Source organism: Manacus vitellinus, unplaced genomic scaffold (assembly GCF_001715985.3).
Source record: "Manacus vitellinus isolate BGI_N305 unplaced genomic scaffold, ASM171598v3 scaffold_28_pilon, whole genome shotgun sequence".
Classification (NCBI taxonomy): Eukaryota; Metazoa; Chordata; class Aves; order Passeriformes; family Pipridae; genus Manacus; species Manacus vitellinus.
The window spans coordinates 1,467,434-1,491,548 of record NW_021940122.1 but is presented as its reverse complement, the minus strand read 5'-3'; positions in this window follow the sequence as shown (position 1 = coordinate 1,491,548).

Here is a 24,115-nt window from a genome sequence, read left to right as displayed (position 1 = left end):
GTCCCCTAGAGTAAAACTTCCTGTAAGCACAGTCTCCCTTTCTTCCCTTTGTTATATACACTTGAAAGTGCATTCCCAGTGCTTAGTAACTAAGCTAAATGATCTACTCCTTGTTTTGATTACCAGTCAGGTAAGAATGTGGTATACCTGTGGATGTGATGCCTGGCTTCTCTTGCCTTGGTTTTCAATTGTGCAGAATCATCCAATTGCTCTGGTGCATGTCATGGGGATCATTTTTCTTTGACTCATCTGCAAAAGCCTTAGTATTGTGCCACTACCCTATATGTAAATATTGTATTGTGTGTGTGCATATACACACATGCTTATTTAAATAAGAGATTTAAAGATGCCTTATGGTACTCAAAGTCTTATTGAGGCCTTTGCGCAACCAAAGGGCATGAGTAGATAGATACTTGCTGGGCAGTCTTCTGAGTCTGGATAAAGGTGGATTTGAAAGGAAAATAAATACTGACATTCAGTGGCTTAAACAGTCCAAGACACATCACACTGAAAGGAATCATTGTACAAAGCAAATTGCCATTATTATTACTTTTTATCTTTTATTCAAGGTGTCGTCTTTCAAAAATCTAGTTTGTTGACTTTAATGGCTAAAATTTAATGTGACTGGAGCCACTAGAGTAAAGGGTTGCACTCAGTTCACTCCTAAGCACAGTTAACTAATAGCTAGCAGTGTCCTAAAATAAAACCCCTAAACTCAAATGGCTTCAGCTTCTGCAAAAAGAGTGTCAGATTTCATCACACGATAATGTTACCGGAAGGTGGGCCCTACAACCTGAGCTGTAGTTAGAGATTCACCTAAGCTCAGAGAATATTTTTAATGATATTATATTTAACTGCTTTTATGTTCCCTCTGATTCTGAGATTGCTCACTTAAACTGTTGAGCTATTTGTTCTTTACAACATATGCAAGAGTCTTCATGAATGCTATAAAATTTCACCGATTTAGGATCTGTACAAAAAGAGGATGTGCTGGTCAGGTGATTATAGTTGAGGATCAAGGTGCAGTGTTAATCTCCACTAATCATAATGCAACTTTTATCCAAATGAGGAAAGGAATGTTTTCTATAATTCTCACAATAAATACATTAATACAAATATTATTATGTATGTTCCCAGAAACAATGGAGGAAAAAAATCTATGTAAGTGTCCTGGATTTACAGAGGTGTCCAAGATTTCAGTGTGATACTCAGGATGAAAACCCTGGCCATTCCTGAATGCTTATTCCCTAGAAAATAATATGATATAGTTATCACATAAGTGCTGCCCCAGGTATGCTGGATAATCTTCTAGTTTACAGAGGAGTCAAATATGAATCTGTTTTACCCCAAACAAGCAATTTAAGTGTGGCCCAGCATGTGGCACATACTGATTATGAATACATGAAGTACAGATTTCCAAGGTGAATATATGAATATGCCTCCTCTAAAGATGCATCTTAATCACAATCCTAGAAGAACTCTTTTAAGGAATTAAACCCTCTTAAGAAAAATAACATCCTGTAACAAATTATTTTAAAGAAATTAAAATGAATTAATTTCAAAAGGCAATTACATGCAAATACAGTAGAAGGAGAATAATTTGCACTAATGACTGGGATACCCATTGCAAATTACTGAGTTTCACAAATTACCGAGTGAATAAGCAAAACAAATCCAGGCCAAGAATAATGCATCAGAAAATGTCCAGCATTTTGTTTTTCCAGATGCAATTTAGTTTTAATTATGATATAGTAAAGCAATGAAGGGGCTGCCCCGGGGAAAAATGCTTCTAAATGCATGAGAGACCTATGGCCCAAATGCTGTAATCTCAGTGTAGAATCCCAGCCAATAAACATCCCTTTGAACTACTTAATTGTTTTTTGGTATTTCCTATAATAATGTAGAGGGTAATAGAAATGCTAAATTACTGATATTAATCATAAGGTGTAAATGGGATGAGTCTAAAAGAGCAAGGACTATGAATGCTGCAGAAGCAGAGGTCAGCTTTTAAAATGAAGTATCGCTGTCTATGTGCTTGTAAGTTCCCCCTCACCGTGATAGCTGAGTATTTCACAATCCTTGATGGATTCTCTGCTCTCATCATTTTGAAGCAAGGAACTTTTCCATTTCACAGCTGGGAAATAGCACTGTGGAATAGATTAAGGAGGTCACATACAGAGTCTGCTGATGAGGTGGGAATTGACCTGAATCTCCTGGGTCCAGTGAGTTACCTGTCAGAACAGGCTTTCATCTGGTAAAGCATCTTAAGTAAGGCAAAAAATTATTTTGTTTGCACTCAAATTAAAGTATTCCGCAGTTCTGTAACCTGTTTCTCAGGGAGGGTTCACTGCAGCTGAACCTGGAAACCAGAAATGCCCATAGGAGATCCATACACACTAAGTGGTGGCACAAAAAACCTGCAGATCTGTGTATAGACCAGTGCAGTCATCAGGGAATCAGATAAGGCTGGCCTTCAACTTTTTGATGATTTGCTCAGAAAATCCCACCTTGGTGGAAGCAGGAAGAGGCTGAATGATGAAATCATAAAACACGGTGGTGTAAAGTAAAAGTTGAGATGGTATCAACAGATAAAGTTCAATCCATATATATTCTTACAGGTATTCACACAAGGTATACTGTTATAAATCTTTCAGCTGCTATAAATGAACCAAAGCTGTTAATTCCTGAACTTATGCTCTTTCTTCATCCTCTTTTTCAAAGTTATGACGCTGTCTTTTTCTCTACAGTTAGACTGGGAATCAGTCTGTGTCAGAAGAATTCCAGAAACTATATATTTTCCTCATGGGCAGAACTTCTCAAGATACAGCAAAGCTGTTATAATGCCTTTCTCTAACAGTCAGTAGGAAGAGATTTCCTGGACTTGTTATTTTAAAAAAGGAGAGAAACTTAGAGAGTAAATTAAATAATTGTGTTGTGTTTTGGGGTGCTTGTTTGTTTGTTTTCATTTGTTAGTTTGTTTTGCTTGGCTTGTTTTAAGACTAAGGGAAATTAAAGATGAAAGAAAGATGACACACCACTAGAATGATAGGACAGCTTAGTGGCTGCCAACAGAAGCCAAGGAACTCTGAAAATGGAAGCTCCCACAATGATACTGTTTGGGTGGAGAAGCGAGATGGGGATGTCTCATGGATTGCAATGCAGAACTGATGCCACTGTTACTCCTGTCTGCTTGGAAGATGTCTGGTTGCACCTGAATCCGCAGTATTTCTGACTTCAAGTATTTACTACGCAAATTTACATTTGTGGCAAGTAGATACTATGACACAGTTCCCTGTTATGTTTCCCATTGAACACAGTCCATCTCTAATGCTTTGGATGTGCCTGCCACTTTCAAAATAGCTTTGCTGAGTTTTCCTCAAAATGTTCTTAAAATGTTGATGATTTAAGGTTGATTGTGAGGCTCAGAATACAAATTTCTTTCCTGCTCCCAAATTAACAGGTTATCATATTGACTAGGCTGTACGTTTAATTCTGTAGACCTCTGTTAAAGCTGTGTGTTTAATGACTTTAGAAATGGGCTACTTCCAAAATAGCTTAGAATAGTGTCTGTTTTCCTGCATGTGTATAAAGAGAGTAATGCAGAGGAAGGAGGAGCTGTTCTTCCTTCTGCTGGGATACAGATCTCTCACTGGAGTGGAGTGAGATGAGTAAACCAAGACTGGGGATGTCTGAAGTGAACTGTACTGCTCCCCTTTAGAGATAAACAATAAATACAGACTTTCAGTCAGTAAGCTGATAATGCATTTTTTAAAATAAGCATGTCTGTCTTTATTCTTTTTTTAGGTGAAGAAACCAATACTCACCTCTGCCTGGGGAATATGAGGAAACTGGAAGAAAATTCTAAAATTCTCACCCTGAGTTCCTCCTTTAGAGCCACTGACATACAGTATACCTCCTATCAAAATGTGTCTAAAGAAATACTTCTTTCACATAATAAGCTATTCCAATCAAATAATAAGTTATGGAAGACCCATTACAGGTTGCTGCTCAAGCAGCCCAATATCATATTCATTTTTAACTATGTACAAATACTTTTGTTTCTCTAATAACTGTTGTGTCTGGCAGCTCATGCTTTAGAAACCTCTGCACTTGGTCCACTGAGACAGTTTCAGTAGGATGGATGGTGATCAACTATACATGTGTGAGCCTTTCAAAAACAACAACTGATTTCACAATTTCTCTTTTTCTGACGGAAAAAACTCTGTCTAGAATAACAACCTGCATTTATCCCAGGAAATATCATGTGATCATCTTGGAAGGCCTTTGCCTGGGTTGTCTATCTGAAGCTGTCCCTTTAAATGTGGGAGGTTCATGAAATGGCTGGTTTGCAAGTGCATTTGCAACTCTCCTCTGTGGGAGCTGGTGAGCATACTTGATATTGATTTTGCTTCCCCTTGCATCTTTCTTTTATGTTTATGCAGAATTGAAGGCTGCTGACTGATCTCTCTCAAACAGCAGTCTCTCTTGTATTGTACAGTGTCATTCTTTCTATATACTCGTGCATTTCATGTAAGCTCTTTAACTCAGCACTTGTATTTACAAAACCCTATGTAGCTAGGTCTTCCTTCAGAATTCTGGTGGTAACTTTTATTGATTTTTGTAAGAGTTGGGTTTTTGGGGTTTTTTGTAGGGTTTTTTTGTTTGTTTGTTTTTAAGAAGTACAGGGAGGAGCTGATTTTTTTTTTTTTTGGTAACCTGACTCATCTTATATTTTTGCTTGTCTTTTTCTTTAATGCTACTCCACAGCTATGGAAACAAGTTAGTAAAGAACACTGTATCAACACTATTATAGTAATATGGCTCTGTATGTGTAAAATAACAAAGTGGGGCTGAAAAATTCAGGTACTGATATAACTGTATTGTCTGGAGCCCAGCAGAAACCAATCGAGTGCCTCAGCACTGCACTGTCAGGATTCCTGTTTTCCCATCTTTTACCCTTTTGTCTCTCCCTAGGCTATTATAGTCCCACTTACATGTCATTATCTTACAGTATAATGGCTCAATACCTAGTAAAATACAATTATTTAAAGAGGTTGGTAGAACATTCACCTCTGTCACTGCATGGTCTTTTTATTTCCTTTCTAACTCAAATGAAAACAGTTAGGGGTTGGTTTTTTTCCTCCCTTGCCTATGCCTCCTTATTTCTCTTTCCCTTTGTTATAATCTTTACAGCTCAGTTGACTCTGTGACAGTTCAGTTAACTCTGACATTTTGGGGGCATAGTTTGCATGAAAGAAACTACAAAACAAAAACTACACTTCATCTTCAGAGGCTGAGTTCTGAAAACCTCTCCAGAAGCAACATAGTGAGAGCAATAATGATAGTGATTCCTACATCATTAATTATCATATAAAATTGCTTACATCTGAAGATTGTTATTTAGGCTGCAAAATCAAGTACTAGAAATGTCTGACCTGGAAGTTTCCCATTCTGCTTTTTCAAGTCTCTGCCCTGTGTGCAAGGTGGTTTCTACAGGATATATTGTTTGTGCCTGTAATTAAGTTGTCACAAGTCTTATGGGCCCATAATAATGTTTTGTTGGCCCCTGAACAACGAATTTTCCTGTATTTTAAGGAGTCCTTTGCGGGCTTGATCTGATTTAAAACTATCCTCTGTCTGCATATAACATATTATGTAGTGAGCATATATGCAAGACTTTCAAATAATAAAGTTTGATAATCAGATTCTAGAACTAGATTCCCCTGTTTCCACCTCAATTCCCATCTTCTCCATCACACTAAATGTATTTGTGTTATCTGTTCTTCTTAATATCCTGTCTCTGATGCCCTCTTGCACTGAGTGGCATGAGTGGGTCCAGTGAGGAGTAAAAATCTGTAATGAATAATAGGTCAGTAGATTTCTGGTAACTTCTAAGGCTGTATTTGTAGCAACCACTTTATTTTTTACTGATCAGATTGTTGACATTGTTATGGTCACACTTTTCTTCCTTTGAATAATAAGGTCTCTGTTTTCAGAAGCTGCAATTGGCTATTTCAGAGCTATTTCAGTAGGTTTTGTCTTGTTAATGTTATTAATAGAGACTTCTGGACTTGTTTTGCAGATATATTTTGCTTGCCTATACAGACAACTAATCCAAAAGTGCACTTGACTTAACGTTTCCCAGCTTCTGTTTCAGTTCTGTGAACATTGTAATGGGGCTACTCATGAACTTATTTCAGTGGATTAACTCATGCAAAAAGCTAATAATTTGCAGGTGGATTTGCAGGGTTGGGTCTCATTTATATTCTGTTAGGCAGTTGCTGAAGTCTCTCAGTCATGAAACCATTGGAATGCCTTCAACCAGTTAGCAGCTCTTACTGATCAGGAAATCAAGCCTGGCTGCAAAAGGAGAAATAAGATCTTAGGAACCATGCAACAGAAAAGGTAGCAGGCCTTCTTCCTTCATTTTAAGATATGATAGTTTGGACTCTGTCTAAGTATGATAAATGTAACAATGTCTCCCCTTTCTTTTGTTAAGAAAGTTGTCTGATAAAGAGATGGTAATGCTAATGATCAGACCAAAAGGTAATAGTTGAATCTTCGACCAGTCTGTTTTGTTTTTTTTTTTTAATGAAAGACAACCACTTGTTTAATTCTAGGAGATAACTATAGTTGTTTTTCACTATGAGGGTTAGGTGCTCAAAAATATGACTGAGGACAGCCCAAAAATCCTAGTCCATGTGTTTGATTCATTTGTTGCAGCCTTCTTTTTATATCTTTAGAGAAGAGGAAAAGCATAAAATACAGCTTTTAGTATTTCCAAGAGGGGTGAAGACTCAGTTATCAAAATTGATACATTACTGTTTAACACTGCTCCTTTTTTTTTTTTTTTTCATTTTTCTCTTACCCTGTCATCAGTTGTTGACAGAGCAGCTGACAGTCAGTTGCCACAGTTAGCACTTATGCTTCAAGTATTTCCTTCTGCACTTACTGCTCTGGAGTCCCCTTTCCTCCTATACTGGCCTGATGCCTTTTCAATGGGTCATCCTGAAATAATACCTTGGAGTGGGAACAGCGCCCTGCAGCACAGGCTTTTTCACTGCTGCTTTTCCTCTGTTTGCTTTCTTGCCCTTCTCACATTTAATTTTTTTGGTTTCTTACCTCCTTATCCTCCTCCATGAACACTCATGTACTTCACTGTAGCCAATTTCAACTTTGTGGGGGCTGCCTTGCTGAGCACACATTGCTCTGGGTGGAAGAAGGGAGGTGGCCTGCACATGGCTAAAAGCTTTCTGATGCTACGTGTGTGGTGAAAAGGAGTAAATGGTTGTTGTTGCACTGGTATGCTCAAATGGGAGCTTATGGTTTCTTTTCAGTTGCCCAGCCACTTGAGACAACAGTTACAAGCAATCGTGCTGCAGGAGATCGCCATGATTTTTAAGTGCACGATTTTGGCACTGCCCTGAGCCTCTTGCTGAGCTCTAAATTTCCATTCTGAGGTTCATGCACTTCTGAACCCTGAAAGTGGTAAAAGATTCCCTTCATGGTTAAAATATAGGTGAGGATAAAGGAACTTAAAAACAGTTGATCTAAAACGTTCCTCATACGAGCACACCCAATTTTTTCAGGGTATGCTGATACTGGCTCCAAATAATAACACATTATACAGAGCTATAGCTCTGCAAATTAAATGTTTGCTGAAAACAGGACTGGAAGGGGAGCAATAGTTCACATAACGCTTTGTAATATGCTTAAGTGGTATCTGTATAGCTGGGGAATTTGAGGTATGTTTGTTTTTCATTGCCATCTTTTCAAGTTGTGTCACTAGACTTGCAGCCAGCTCTCAGGTTGTTTCAGGAGACTCTGATGTTCCTCCTTTTATGTTTCATAGATATCTTCAGGAAAACAAGTCTGGCACGTAGGGAAATTGTAACCAGATTGAAAAGGGGCAAGGAGCAACAGTGGAATATTAACCGTGACATGACCCAGTGCAAAGAAATCCCTAACAGCTTTACTTAAGCAGTGAGAGAAACTGATGCAGAAATAATAGCAACAGCCATAAGAGAGAGAAAACTAGCGAAGAAGGACCTGCTGCAATCTGAATATATTAATAAGGAAAGCCAAGCATCTTGGGGAGTGCCACTTGCTCAAAGAGCTGAATATATTCAGGGTGAATACATGGTTCTATACAGTTGAGGCATGTGTTCTCCCACGGTATCTGGGCACTGGCCACTTTCCTTTGGCAGGCACATGCCACAAAGAGCAGGAGGATGTTTCTTATCATAGATTCCTTGGGTGTTTGGCTTAACCAGGCAAACTTTTTGTATAGATTAGCTGTGATTTCTTTGTTTTTTTAACATCCTCCCTTCCTAAATCTAATTGATGCTCTCAGAGGAAAAGCAAGTTATTTTGATCACATCGTTCTGCCAGTTTCATTTTAGTTCATGTGTTTGATTCATCTGTTGCAGGTAAACAAAACACTGCAGACACGCTGGCACAGACAAAAAGGATGATCTAAGCACAATGGTGTTAGCACAGGTCTGGCAGGGTTGATCCAATTTCTTGTTCTGCCACAGACTTTCTGTGTTGGTTTGAATTCATGTGATTTTTCTGGACTTCAGTTCCTCATCTGTAAAATCATAATAAAATTAGGTGATGAATGGATTTTTTTTCAGTTCACCAACCAAACTGTAAAATCAAATGAAAAGGTGAGAATTTGGTTTAGAGCAGAAACACCTTACCAAATCAGACTGAACAAACATAAAGGTCATTTGGAGTGTTTCATTCAGTCTAAAATGAATTGCTGTTGTTAGCTTTATATACTTAAAGAAGACCATCTTTTTCTTTGAAAAAAATGTTATATTGAAATGCAAATTTAGTTTTCATGACAAGATCTGAATGAAAGACTATCATTGCCAAACAGTTCCGTGTTTTCCTCTTTTATACTGACTTCTCCCTACTTTGCAAAGCATTTTTCACCAGAGTTGAAAAATAATTTTTGCTTCCTCTGAAACACTACTGCTTGAGAAAATAATAACAACAGCAATAAATTATATAGTTTTATACAGGTTTGTATAGCCTAACAGCCTAGGTGTGTATATGGAAGATGCTGGATGTCTCACGCAGAGGTATTTGTACTTAGATAGAAAAGCAGAAAAATCATCTTCAATGAGTAATATTTCTTTTGGAAAGAAGTGTACCTTGGTGGTGAAAAGGTCAGTGTTGCTAATCCACAATCTGAATTTTATGCCAACTCTGTCTCTAAATTTGATCTAATCTCACTGCTGTTAAACTTAAAGCAAGTTCTATAGTGAGCAAGATCACCCTCTTCTGTGTGACCTTGATAAGTCACTTAACCTTTCTGTGCTTCTTTTTTTCTCTCATTGATTAAATAAGGACTCGTTCTTCTTTCTTCACAGAGGTGGCTTTCTGTAGAATTGACTCAATATTTGCAATGTGCTTTGAGATAATAATTTCTCTCTGTAGGCCTTCAGTAGCATCACATGCTGATCAAATTCAGCTTGGTTAGACAACTTGGTAAATCTGAGAGATGGACTCAGATTTGAGTCCATCATGCAATCTTTCCCTTCTAAGTCTTTTTCTGTCTTCTTTTATGCGTTAATAATGAGAATGAGCTTTTATATAGACTATTAACACCGAATAAGGTGCTGGGGAAATGGGACATCATTAAAATACAGAAGACAAATTTTCTTTCCTTTTTTTTGAAATTTAGGTAGGTAAAAATCAGTATCTAACATGATCTGATAGAATCAGCAAACCAATGTATCAATATACCACATCAATATAGGAATAAACTAATAATAATCTGCTAGTTAAAAAATTATCTTCACTGCACCTAAAGAGGCAGAGTTCCAGTGCTACCATGCAGCTATTTCTGTTATAGTGTTTCTGTGAAAAGCAATGCCAGAAGCATTTCTGGAAAAATAAAGCCAGAGAAATAGTTGTCGTTCATATGAGCATCTGACACAGTTATATAACTTCTGAAATCACTGCAGCAAGTTCTGAACAATGTGTAAAATGAAAAAATGCCCACCAAATGCAGAGAGCAGAGAAGAACTACAAGGCCACTTGGAAACTGCTGTGCTATATTACTCTGTGCAGGCACGTAATCTTCAGCCTGGTTGGAGATAGAAGTGCCTGAAATGCTGTAGATTGCCCACCTTCCTCCATAACTAATCTGTTTGTTTGCTGAGGGGTTAATGAGAGCTATGCTCCTGGAGGATGACCCCCTCCCAGTGTTCTGATTTCTCTTTTTTTGGACAGAACATTGGTGACAAGGCATGAGAAACAGAAGGAGAATATGTGCATGCTGTATTCTTACATTTAGTCTCTTGCTAAAAAAAATCTTCTTGAGAAAAGTTAGAGAATGTCTGTGTATTTAACTCAAATATTTCTCCTACTTTTTCTCTGCCACTGATTTCACTGGTTCGGACTACAACAATGTTGATGCTGACCATAAGTCATCCTATCCAGTATTGCTGATTCTGACCATCAGCTACAGCTCCCTTAACTATCAACAACAAAAATGACACAAACCAAAATTAAATGTCAATTTCTGTTTGTTTCTTTTCATGCTTGTTTTTACTTGTTTTCTTTTCTTTAGCATTTAAGTGTTTTGTTTTGTTTTGCCAGGCCAGTAGCTAAAGAAGTCTGAACTCCTCATACAATTTCCCAACTTTCAGAGCTTGGCTGAGTGGAAAGCTCATTTTCTTCATGACTTGCAATGATGAAAGCCCCAAGATTAATCCATGCTACTTACTCCAGTGTGGAGTCTCGCTGAAATCAGTGCTGCTTTTCACAGAACCTAATAGTTTGGCCTGGATTCAGCTGCAGAATTGAAGTCTCCAGTGGCTGAAAGAAAAATAAGGGAAGACAATATATTTTTTTGCTAGAAAAAAAATGATCTGTCCTATGCAGAATCCTTCCCACTTTTGATAGGTCTCCAGGAGGAATTCTGACCAGCAGCCTCATGGAGTTTCACAGATTATTTCTTTAAAGTGACACCTCTCATTTTATAGAGTCAGAATGGCTGGAGTACTCATAGAAAAGTTCAAGTCTTGGAATACATCCTTTCACCTTGATAATTATACAGACTGCTTTCTAATTTCATAATGTAGCTCATCCACAGGTAGCAAACGCTTTTCCATAGGGTGTATCTCTTGGATCACGCATCATCCCAATCCTCCTCCCCAAGGCTGCGTCTTTCTCCAGCCGCACTCAGTGGGTGGCGTGAGCTGAGAACTTTTGTTGGGCATGGTGTGAGCTAGCCAGCAACAGAACAATCCCGGAATGGCCCATCCTTACGAATGTGGTGTGCCAGAGTCAGCGGGAGGGGCGGGCGGGGGGTCCCGGGAACGCTGCCGCCGCTAGAGGGGACCCGAGCCCCGCTCTGCTCGGCCGGGATCGGCCGGGGGGCAGCGGGATGGGGGGACCGACCCGGGCCGGCACCGCGGGGACAGGGTCCCCTGGCCGGCACCGCGGGGTCCGGAGCCAGCCCCGGCACTGGGCGGTGTCTGGCACGGCACAAAGTCAGCAGTAAGAGCCGGCTCAAGCCCGCGGGTCCCCTCGGGTACCTCCCCGCTCTACAGGAATATGCTGGTGGACATAACGCCACCAGTAGATTTCCGTGCGACAGCGTATTCGTTTTGTTCCCACCTTCTCCGAGTGGACCTTACAACCTGATCTGTGTTTTAGGAGGTACATACAGCACGGACTTGTAGTCAGCTGCTCTGCAATAGCGTGAGATAAAATTTAAAGCTATACCAACTTTCTTCTGTAGGAGTGAGGATTGCATGCTGTGGTGAGGCATCTTTGTCCATTGGATAAACTACCCTACTGCTAATGAGAAAAAAGAAAATTCACTCTCTGTAAAGAAAGGATCTACCTGCGAGGTGCTGTTTGAGTCTGAATTTTGTGTGTGGTCTTTAAGCCTTAAACTGTGTCATATTGGAACATACAGGACATGAGGAGCAACAACTGTTTCTAGCTTCTCTCTGGCTAAACAATTAAGTGTTGGCTTGAAACTAAGCATGGAAGATGCACAATTGCCTCCCACAAACATCTCTGATATATTTGGTGGTATCCTATCTGCCTAGCATCCTGGTACAAAAGGTGGGATCCTGCACTCTCTAGAGTGCAGTCCGTTTTTCAGAGCAAATTACTTTCTTAGATATCAGTAATGAATTAGAAACAGTAACGAGATTTTCTTTTATCAGAAGTTCTAACGTGCTGGGAAAATGTACTGAGCTGCTGGAACAGCACAGCAAAGGGAGATGCAATGCTCTCTGGAGTGCAGCTTATGGATAGGTTTCTAGGTTTGCTGAACATATAAACAGCATATCCAGGCTTGATGGTAGTTCAGGAGATGCCTTATTATAGACGTGTATTCTCACTGAGGGTTGAATACATGCCTAAGTACTTTTCCAATTTCTGTATTTCGAAATTTAGTCCAGGTCCTTGTGAAATACGAGAGAAATGTTCTATTTGCAGAAATAGATTTGAAATAATACCCTTATTATAATCGTCTAAGAAAGGATGCAGCTTGAATACAGATATTTGTGGGTCTGGATTCTAAATAGATCCAAACCAGAATTTATTTATTATATTATCCTTTGATGGGAGAAACAATAACAAGTATCATACTTGCATTATGTACAGATAAATCATATTTAAATTATTTAACAGCAAATTACTAGAAAAACTTGGATAATTTGAATCTGGTTTGTTTTATTTTTTGATAATAGCACATCTGATATTATGATTTGAAACACTCATGCTTGTTAACATAATGTTCACTCCCACAGCGGATGAGTCAGCTCTTCAAAACCAATAATTAGTACCCTTATTGATTCATGCTATCACTCAACCTGTGATGGGTCATTTGTGGCTTCCAGTCTTCTGGACACAGCCATATGGCATCCCAGTGGGATCCAGGGCACTGACCCTGGGCTGTTACAAGGGATACATGGTTGGCATGCTAGGTTGCTGATTAAATATTAACCACAGCAGACACATTATTTCCACTCTGCTTTGAAATGAGTCTTTAATTAGAAAGAAAATAACAGCAGCAAATGAAGTTTCATGGTTGTTGTCTGAAGTAAATATTTTGACCCGTTGCCTGTGGTACATGCTCAGAAAAGTCCCTGGAGATTTTCAGGCTGCCACTCAGACCAAATACAGGTGTCTTGAATGGTATCCAGCTGTCAATCATCTGACATAGGTAAGGAGATTTAAATAGGAGAGATGACTTGCCTAGATAAAAAGAACATACTTCTGTTAAATTTAGCCGTGTCTTTTTCTAGGAACAGCTACTCTTGAAGCTGTAGTTGTATGAACAACTGAAAATATTTCTTTTCTTTCTTTTTTATTCTTTCTTCCTCATAATGGAAATTCTTGTCAAAGAAATTTACCAGGAGCTTTAATTCAATTCGTGACTTAACAGTCTCGTTTATTATTCTTACATGTCCTGATAGAAGAGTCATTGGGTTTAATTACATTCTGGGGTAGGGGGAATAACTAGTTAAGAATGCACATTTTACATTTCATGAATAATGCATGGTTTTAGGTACATAACTTTAATGTTTTATCTCTTTATGAGATGCTGAGATAATCCAGAATTTATTTTTTTCCCCTCAGAAATGACGATGTAACATATTTTTTTTAAATTCCTTATTCCTAAGACCTTGAGTTTGTCTTTGCTGTTTTCCAACCCCCAAGAAGCCTTTCCTAAAAATTAAGCATATTATTAATGTTTAAAACAACCTCTGATTTACTTGTAATTAAATAGAAATAGATTTGCTGATTCTTAATACTTATTACGCATCCGCGGGAGTATTTTCTAACCAGTAATTTTAAATTTTTCATTTTGGAGAAATATAGACTTGCTGTTCCTGTCAAATAATGTGCAACTCCTAAAGTATATAGGAAGCCGGTTCCCTGTTTTTATTGAAAAGAAATACAATTAAGCCACTTGCTAATAAAAGCAGTGGTTTCATGCACATAAATCCTGCCACTCCCTTTTGTGTTATAAGCCCTAAAAGTGACTATTTTTTATTTCAATACAGTTTTCTCAGGGACAAGGATGAGTAAAGCATCTTGATGTGTTATTAAAGATTTTTCTTAGTTTTGGTTTATATTCATTTAAAGCTTAAATATGAACGCAGTCTTAGAAAGAATTTTTGCTGTGAGTCAAAGCAGAAGCCCATCAGAAGCACTGGTAGAACATAGTACTAGACTTAAAATATGCATATTGTAAAAAAACTTCTCATAGAGGGTGCCAACCAGCTAGTAGTTGTTTTATGCCCTAGGAAGTCTGATTTATCTCATAGTAAATGCTTGTACTCATGCTAGTGTTTTCTAATGTCTGTTTCTTAGGACCACTGTTACTTTTCTTCCACAGTATGTATATACTGTGGATGCTATTTCCATCGAAACTGTTTGCATCACATACATTCATGTGACATCTTGGTTAATTTTCTTAGGTTAAATTTCACAGCAGCCCACTTATTAATTTTAATAAAAACACCACCCATCTTCCCTCTCTTCCCTCAATATTCTATGCTGGGTTATACTTCTGCAAGTTAAAAGCATGTATTAATTTTCTTCCTTGCTTTTTAATTAAAGCTTGCTTTTATAACTGAGGTTTGAATTTGGTGTAGTACTCTTTAAAGCAGCAATGTCTTAATCCACAAATGAAAGTGAATGTTTTCTTTGTTAACAATTAGGAAGATTGTCTTCTTAAGCAGGTAAGATGATAACAAACATAAATTGTGCATGTTGGTATTGAAGAAACTCTCTGCTTATTAAGTGAGGACAGAGTATTCTTGGAAACAAAAAAACCATTAATGAAGAGGTGACATTCAGGAGATCACAGGAATTTCTGTAGAGAGATTGTGCCCTTTGAGGTCCCACCTTTTTCACTGGGGCACACTAAAACCTGGGCTAAATCTCATAAAGGTGGTAGTAATGCTCATTGCCAGCAGTTGAAAGGTCTTTCCAGCTCCTGGTATAGCTGCCTCTACACTTCAGCAGCTCGTGCAGAGGTCTTGAGTGGTCTTCCCATTTCATTCAAAGGGAAACTCTATGCAGCCTGCCTGTACCTCTTCAACCCCATCAACAGTCAATAGCAAACGGGAGAATCTCTTCCCTTTGTGTTTATCTGTATGGTAGGAAAGGTGACCACTGACATCCTCCCTTCATCAGTAAAACTAGCCCAAAGACTAAATTCCTTAGCGAGATTCCCTGTGACTTCCCAAGCCTTTTTCAAGCCTGCTGCAACTGCTCACTCTTCCACTTCTGTGTGCTCAGTCTTTCCTCCTACATTAAACCTTTCAAAGTTTCCAAGAAGAAATCTATTTTGAGTCTATATTGGACTCATTGGATTAGTTACATGGTAGAGAAAAATAGCTGTTTTGCTTAGCTGCTATTATTGACAATAGGTCAAATTCTGCCAGCGGCTTTTCTCGATGCAGAACACATCTTCTGAAATGCATACAGATTTTTCTGGTTTCACTTTGGAACAATTTGAAGCAGAATTTAGCCCATTACACTTAATTACATGAGAATCATCTTGAAAAGGTCTCATTAGCCTTTCTATTTGTGCCGCTGTTTTTCTACATTAATCATTCCAGTTAATATGTGAGTGATATTGAATCTGGTTGTTTGCATACCGAGAGTTTATATTCTAATACTCTGTTTAAATCTCTAGCTGTGTTCTTGGGTTTTCTTTTGATGGTAGTAGGACTTGATTTAACAAAGGGATAAATGATTTCAAAACTGTAATGAACCACAACTAGAGAAAACTCCATTGTCAACAGCTGTCTGTTGATTTATTTTTTTAATTATTGTTTTTTTAACTATACCAGGAACTCTTCAATATGTCATTGGTTTCCTTCAGGTTCCTCAGCATCATCAGGGCCTCAGATATAATGCATAGTGGAGATAGGGGACTCAGGTAGAAATGTACTGATTTCACTTCAGGGTTGCTGTGCGGCTGGAATGGCAAACATTAATATTTATGATAATAGGAAGAAAATGAGTAAATTTTGCAGTGCTCAGAGGTGCAGTGTCTATTTATGTTACCTGTTAGCAGATAATGTGGTCTCTGAAGAACTCTGTCCTGGACTGTGTTCTTGTCACTCCTTCCTCCTTCATATCTGATTGAATAGTCAGTAAGAAATCCTCCTGGGGACAACTGACTTAACATAGGAAGTGGGCAACTATTGGTGACAATCTTGCTTGTTAATTGCAATGATATCTTAATAACCCAACATGTCACTTTGGATACGTGGAACACAGGGCTCTAAAATAGAAGCCAAAAGTGATGTTCTCCTCACTTGTTATCATGTATCCAAGAGTATTTATGGATGTTTTATGACATTATACTTCAAGAGAATTAACTGCATATTGCCCTCACCGAAGGGGAACAATTGCTCATCAATACTTCCTCGGTCTTTCTGTAAAGTCTTTAAGCCTTCAGACTGTATCTAAACTAGTGCAGTACATTGTGGCAGATGGATATATGCAGCTTCCAAAAAGCTTTTAACTAGAAAATGATGTGAAAAGTATAGAAGAATATGAAAGAATATCTTTCCAATCATGTTTACTTGGGTTTGGGGAGTAAGGCGATTTTTTTATATTTGTTTTGTGGAGTTTTTTTGTGTGCACGCTATCTTCTACCCAGTCACATCTATTACTTAGAACAAAGTACTTCCATTTCTTGTATGCTGTATCATTTCAGATCCTCCCAGATCATAAGGACATATCTCTCCTGTCATATAGCACTCACAGAAACTTTAATTTTTATCCTCTGACCTTACTAAGCCTAGAAAATACAGCCTGTGAACCCTAACTATTGATGTGTAACACCTGCTGAAACACTAATCAGACAGCACACTGGCTGATTTCTCTCCTTTATCTCCAAGGAGTGCAACAGTTGCTCAGAAATGACCCAAATAATTTTTATTAATGGGCTTAACATTACTTTCATTTCAAAGGAGACAAATCATTTAATAAAATGTGTGTTCAGTTGTGTTCATTAGTGCTAATCAGTAGTTCATTAAACCTTAATCATACCAATTTCGGGCCACTAATATTCAGGTAGTTTAATAAAGGACCCAGCAGTAAAAGAGCGCACTTTGCATATTCAGGAACATATTCATCCCTAGCAAACCCTACTTGAATAAACACTGTCCATTCAGGTGGATATTAGGGGTGTGATAGTAACAGATGAAAGCAAAAAAGAATATACCTGGCAAAACACCACCGACATGCTGTGCTTATGTATTATGAAGCTTTTACCCCATAGACCACTGTTGTCTACTTGGGTGGGAGCAATGTTTGAGCAAGGAATGCATCAGGCTGAGACTTTTGGCAAATGGGGTTAGCCTCTGTAGTGGAAACAGCAGGACAAAGTCTAAGTACATTGGTAATGCTTAGTATTTTTAAAGGTTGATCTGTAAAAGAGCATATTGGTGAGTAGAACTGTGTCTTCAGTTCATCGAGTAATTATCATATGTACATTTTTAGAGTATGTGTAGTTCTACTGAAGTCACTGCTTCTAATGTCTTATTCAAAGCTCATGAATCTGGCTTAGTACTTTTCCAAGATCTCATACTATCTTCTAGGAAAGGCTGTTACCAGTTGAACAATTCGCCCTGGATGTGTGAAGCCCAAAAAGTGCTACAGACAATGCGGAACAAAAATGCTTCACTTGTTACTACTTATGTATGAAAAAGTCGCTCTGATTTTCATGCTTTTCGCTGAAGTCTGAGGAATAAGAGTGATTCGTATTGATATACTAATTCTGTGTCAGAGTTCTGATGTGCCAAAAATACCATGAGCTGTTTTATTCCAGTTAAATTTTTATACTAATGCACGTTTGTACAAGCATGTCAGTCTCAATTGCTTTTGTGAAACAAACAAGAATTAACAGTTGGTTAGAAAGATGAAATTTTAGGGAGAAGCCTGGAATTACTTATTGCTTGTTCTTAAGATCTTTTCATTAAAATTCAGTCATAATTTTGAAATGCTAGTTTCTGTGCTTTAGGTGACCACAACTGAAGCAAGTAGAGCAACATGTGAATCCTTCCCTCCCAGAAGTGTAGTGTACTTACTGTAGTGCAGTAAGATGTTATCATATAGAGAGGTCATGTTTCTGATCCTGTCCAGGTAAGAAAATTATTATTTAACTTGGATTGGACCCCTACTTTAATCTGATTTTACACTCTCCTACTATCTCTACTTTACAACTTAGCAGTTGTCATGGATGGTGCTGACCCATTTCAGTGAGAGATCTTGCTGTTTTTATTGAATTTTTGTCCTATAATAAAACACTGTGCCAGAAAGAAAACAATGAATTACCTCTTCTCTCCTCTGTAGATTGAATATCATATAGAACTTATTTCCTTTTTTCTTGCTGTAACCACCACTTTCTCCTTTTTTTTAATCAAATAAAGAAGTGAAAAGGCTATGAGAAGATATATTCTGTAAAAACTGCATGCAATAAATGAGTGTCCAGACATATTAGTGTAATAGAATTCTAAGTGTTTCTGTTAAGATAGCTATATTCATCATGTCTTTACTAAGCACTCTTGTATAGGTAAGTAAACGGTATATTTGTTTTCTGCCTCTGTGTTGGCTGGAGTCTCATGTAATGCACTTTGCAATCTCTCTAAAACTCTGCTTGAAATAAAGCTGACATTAGAATAGGCTGATGATGTTTTAATGTACTGGATAGGAACTTATCAACAGCTCCAAGAAGCAGTGTGGGTTCAAGCATTGTTGTCAAACCTGCATTCTATCACTGAGATTTTCAGCCCAGAAGGCAAAGGTTAAAATTTTAGTGGGACATAATATTTTATTCTCCTCCTCTATTGTCATAGGACATGGAGAGCAAACAAGTCTAGTGGTGACAGACTGGTCTGTGCAGATAGGTTGGATCTCATGTACACAAACAGCATACTCCACTCTTGGAAGTTTTCCCTGCTGCCCCGTCTTTTATATTCCTTTGAAACTTTGGCATATAGTTTGTTAAAGTCTGAAAGACGAGGTTAGATAAAGAATGGAGGAAGAAAATGGCTCAAACCATGTACAATCTGGATGTGTTGAAGGATCCAACACAATAGATTTCAAGGACTTGTTTAAATAATTTGTAATAGTAAGGTGCATGTTTTTGCGAAGTCAGAAGAAAATCAAAGCAGAGGTTTTTCAGAAGTCCTAAGAACTACCAACAGCACAAGATCTCTGACACATACACTTTGGGATATGCAAGCTGTTGGCAAAAAGAAAAACAGTTCAGCCTTTAAAAGGCTGATAGTAGACTGGCATGAGGTTCTGTTATACCTCAACTTTTTATACTCATGAAGGTGGCATGTCAAATGCTGAAGAATTGGTTTGGTCTGGATATGAGGACGTGGGTTGATGCAAGTTCTTCTGGACCCTGTCTGGAGTCGCTGATAGTGCTTCAGCAGATGAAATCAAAGCTCTACTGCTGTAGGTGATCTTTCTTTTCTTCCTTCCCTTCCTTCGCTTCCTTTTACACTGTCATAGGGACTCTCCAAGGGAAAAAAAAAATGCATTCAGCTTAGCTAAAGAGTAAGACTCTGAATGAGTAGCTCTAACAGACTTATTTTCTGTGGCTTGGGATACCTGGGATACCTTGACTAGTGGACCAGTACAGGAATATAAATAATACCATTTGTGTAGCAAGGATGGAAAGAGTATAATTAGGAATGCAAGTTGCTTGTAAAAGTTATGTACTGGTATTGCTCAGGGCATAAAACAATTTAAATACATTAATGCCTTGCAAAATAGTAAGAATATAATACTAATAAATACTAATATACTAAAATACTAATAAAATATTTGGTTTAAGTTTAAAAGTAAGTGAATATTTGGAACAGATGAATCCCATGTTTTATATAGGCTAATAAAATATTATGAACTGGATATATTTCTAAAACTGCTACTAAGGGGGACTAGATGGTGTGGGGGGATTGTTAACGTGGTGTAGAACCGTTAAATTTTTCTCACTGTGGTTCAGGAAATCTTAATAAGAAGTGAGCCTTCTCTTTCTCCTTAATGGCTGTTTGATGTCCTTCATGAAATCTGTGTGGGTGGGTTTTCAGTGCTTATATTCAACGGGCAGATGACAACATTGTGCAATAAAACAGTGTGTTAATTTGCCATTATGTTTTCTATAGAAACTATTACAGGAATGGGGGCTGAGCACTGACACTGGGGACTACAGACTGAACATGTAGTAGATAATCCATGTTACCCATCAAATATTGTTTAAATAGTTCAAAATAAACATTTTTGTCATATGTTTCAATAGAGTATGATTGTATGTATATGTTTTGCTTTTGAGTTTGCCTTTAAATTGGCAACAGCTGTTCAGCCATCAGAAAAGTCTTCCATAAAGTTGGCAACCTGAATTCCTTGTTCTTAGGACATTACTTCCTCCATTTCTGAGATTCTTTCTGGACATTCTTAATGTTCACTGTGGTGTCTTCCAATGCTGGTTGGTTTTGTTGTTTGTTTTTTTTTTAAATGTCTAATGTTGGCCTGTTGGGTGGGCCTTTGAATGAATTTTGTTCTCCAAAGCCCCTTCAGCTTGGCTGTGAACAACTGATTTTAATGGGATACTTTTTCAACTAAACATGTTCCGTCTGTACTGTGATTCACTGTATGAGAGACTAGTGAAAGAGGTGGGAAAAACACACTGAGATGAAGGTTTTGTCTTTTTTCTAATTAACTGATAAAAAAAAAACAAAGGAAGCGTATTTGAAGTATAAATAAGGCAGCTTATTTGAAGTGTAAGATATTGAAGGAGAAAGTTAATAAAAAGATATGTTAGGAAAACTTGAGTGAAATACAGAAACTCCAGGAAAAAAAGCAGTAAATGGCACATGAGAAACCAGGTTAAATATGTGGAATATTAAAAAAAGTGAGCGTACAAGAAATTTGCAGTAAAGCCAAGGGTCAGCAGGGCTGCAAGGTTAATCTTGAAAAAATCTGAAATGGTTTGTTTACAATGATATTTGTTCAGAAGAGCACCTGAAGATCTCAGGCTAGAGACGATGATAGGTGTTTCTTCTGTGAGGAAGTAAAGTAAGGGTTATAAAATACTAGACTTCTGAAAATTAAAACACCGGCTGAATTACATTCACCAGGATTCAAAATACGTAAGAGAGGAAATTGGAAATCTGATGGAAAAATATAGAGGAAAGTAACGCATAGATAAACAGTGTTTTCTGAAGCTTCCTTTGCTGGAGCTGTGGTTTGGTAACTGTACGTTGTCATGGAAATACCTTATTTTAAGAAAATGGAGATTAAGTTTGCAAACACTTCATCAGTTGTTGGATATTGCAGCCTGTATATATATGTTGCTTGGTAAAAGAATGTACCACTGTAGTAATTCAGCAGAGTTTGAAAATGGGCCTAAGGGATTTTGAAGCAGAAATTGCAGTGAAAAATTATAATGAAAGTAGTACTCATGTATCATCTAAAATCCATGAAAATCAACCTGAAAGTGTCGAGGGGTTTTGTTGTTCTTTGCTTGTTTGGTTTCCTAGTAAACTTGTCTGCATAAGCACTGGGAGAAGTTTTACAAATCTAACTAACATTTGACATTCAAGAGTAAGTTGTTTCAGTGTTGGGTGGGTTTCAGTTAAGTTTCATTGTATACATTAATTTCATTTTGTCTTCAACTTCTTTCACTTGCTGTGAAATCTCTGATGGGAAGATGTTGATGTAAGATCATTTGTTGAATAGCAAAATTTTATCTGAACTAATTTACAGAAATGACACTGTAAACTGATGTTACATCAGGGAAAAAAAAAGGATTTTGGAATCCATTTTGAAAAGAACTGGGACCATAACTGTAGATATTGCTTTAACTAGATATTATAGCCTTGGTCTAAGATGCTTGGCACAAATTGCTCATAGGGAGTCTGTAAAGCTGTGTATGCATGTACATTTTGTAACATCAAGGAACTGTAGACAGATGGCCATGGGGATTTTGGTTGTTGAAGAACTTGAGTCCTTAATATACAGAGAATGTGTCCTTAAAAACCTGAATAGTTGGTCAGCACTTTACCTGAAGAGCACAGTCTCATTTGTTTCTTTTTCTGCTGTAATCCATCTTCAGCTCTTGTTGGTTTTTTTCTTATGTTTGATTTTCAGTCTAAGGATTCTTTCGAGTGAGGGGGTTTAATGACACTTAGACAAAAATTAAATGATTTTTTTCTCATTTCTGTCCAACTGTACTGCAGACAGATGGAAACGTGACTAATAGAGTAGATCAGTGTATCCCTATAACTTGAATCAAAACGGCCCAGTAAAACTTAAGGCTCTGGCTTTGTGCCCTTCTTTCTGATCCTAGCTTGAAGCAGACCTAGAGATCAAAGCTTGCTGTGTCAGTAGGTATAAAGATCATCATATATTACCTCTCTGCAGCATTCTCCAAGTCTGTTTTATACTGCATGGAGCACAGAACTAGTTGAATTGTAAAGTGTAAATGAAGTGTTGGTAAACATTTGAGTCATTGAGGATGAATTTTTGAAGGAAAACCAGCTAGCTAGTTCTTTGGCTTGTCATTCTCAAGCCTTATGTAAGTAATGTCAGAATGCATTGGGACACCTTTGCTTGTTCGGGTAGAGATATGCATCAAACTGAATGTTTCATCATACTGTCTTCCCCCAAGCAGCTGAGGAAGTCCTTTGATAGAGCTTCACTAATTTAAAAGAGGGTTTCTTCAAAAGCCCAACATTTTCGATAGCTAAGTCCTCATGTAGGACAGTTTTTCCTTGATATTTTCTTTAAAACTGAACCTAATAATCATCAGCCATGAATTACAGAGAGATGTCCATTTTGTGAAATGTCAACTTATTGGCAATCATTTCCATCTTGGTATAGGGAGGGAAGAGCTAGAGAATAGCACTTTTCATAAAGCCCCTAGAAAGGAGGTTTTTTGCTTTTGATTCATTGGAGGTAGAAGCAGGATCAGATATAACTATTCCAGGTATAAATGCTTCATGGGAATTATAGTTCAAGAGCCTCCTACTCACATTTCCTTGAAGCAGGCTATAGCTGGAGCAGGTAAGACTTCTGACCTGTCTGAAAACAGAAGGAAGTTCTGGTTGTTGTCAAGATGTAGCCCAGCCCAAGATGTTGGAAGGAGAGTGAGAGGCCCTTCAACTGCGGTTTCCATGAGGTAGAGGAGCAATGAAATGAGACACAGCTTATTTTGGCCTAACAAGCTTCTGCCTGAAGACAATGTTGAGGATAACCTTTTTTTCCTTTCTTTATCAGTAGAATAAATGAGACTATGACTAAGATTGCCTTCTCAAAAAAAAAAAAAAAAAGATAGTTAATGGCTTTGCTTACCTGTATGCAATGAATTCCATCTTAGAAGTACAATTATTTATATTATGTCACCACCTGAGTGTCCTGTTCTCTCATCTATTTTACAGATGTCCCACTAAATATTAAATATCTTTGTTTGTGTGCCAGGGACTGACCTCGTTTTCAGTTTCCTTTGAATACAGATGTCTAAAGGAAGACTATTTTTACTAAAGCACCAGAATAAACTACAGAGTAAAGGCCTTGAAGCATTAACTAAAAACTCTGCAGACAGATATTGCCATTTTGACACTTCAAGACAAAAATCAGAGTGGGCATCTGGTATGTTGTGTGCCCATCCTTCTGAAACCTTTTAAGGATCTAATGAGTTACTCTGGTGCTTAAACAGAAAGGAAAAATTGAATCTGGATTATTTACACAAAACTCTTTTTGAAACTACCATGCCTAAAACACTCTAGAAACTTCAGAGCTACAAACAGAAGATGTTTCTGCCTCTGAGAGTTTGGTATGTAATGAAACATCTTGGTTCATATGATCCCAAGAAATTACTTGAGGGGTAAAAAGTGAAAGGACTACTTACTGCAATACAGTGAAACAACAACAATGTGGCATTTTTGCATTTCTAAATTGAGTTGCATCCAATTCTTTATAACTTTTTTTAGATTTCACTTATTCAGGTAAAACTTACTTCTGCCATGTTGTATACAAGGGATGGCTCATGGAGGAATTTAAATTAGGAAAAGATTATGGTCCATTGAAATGGCAGATA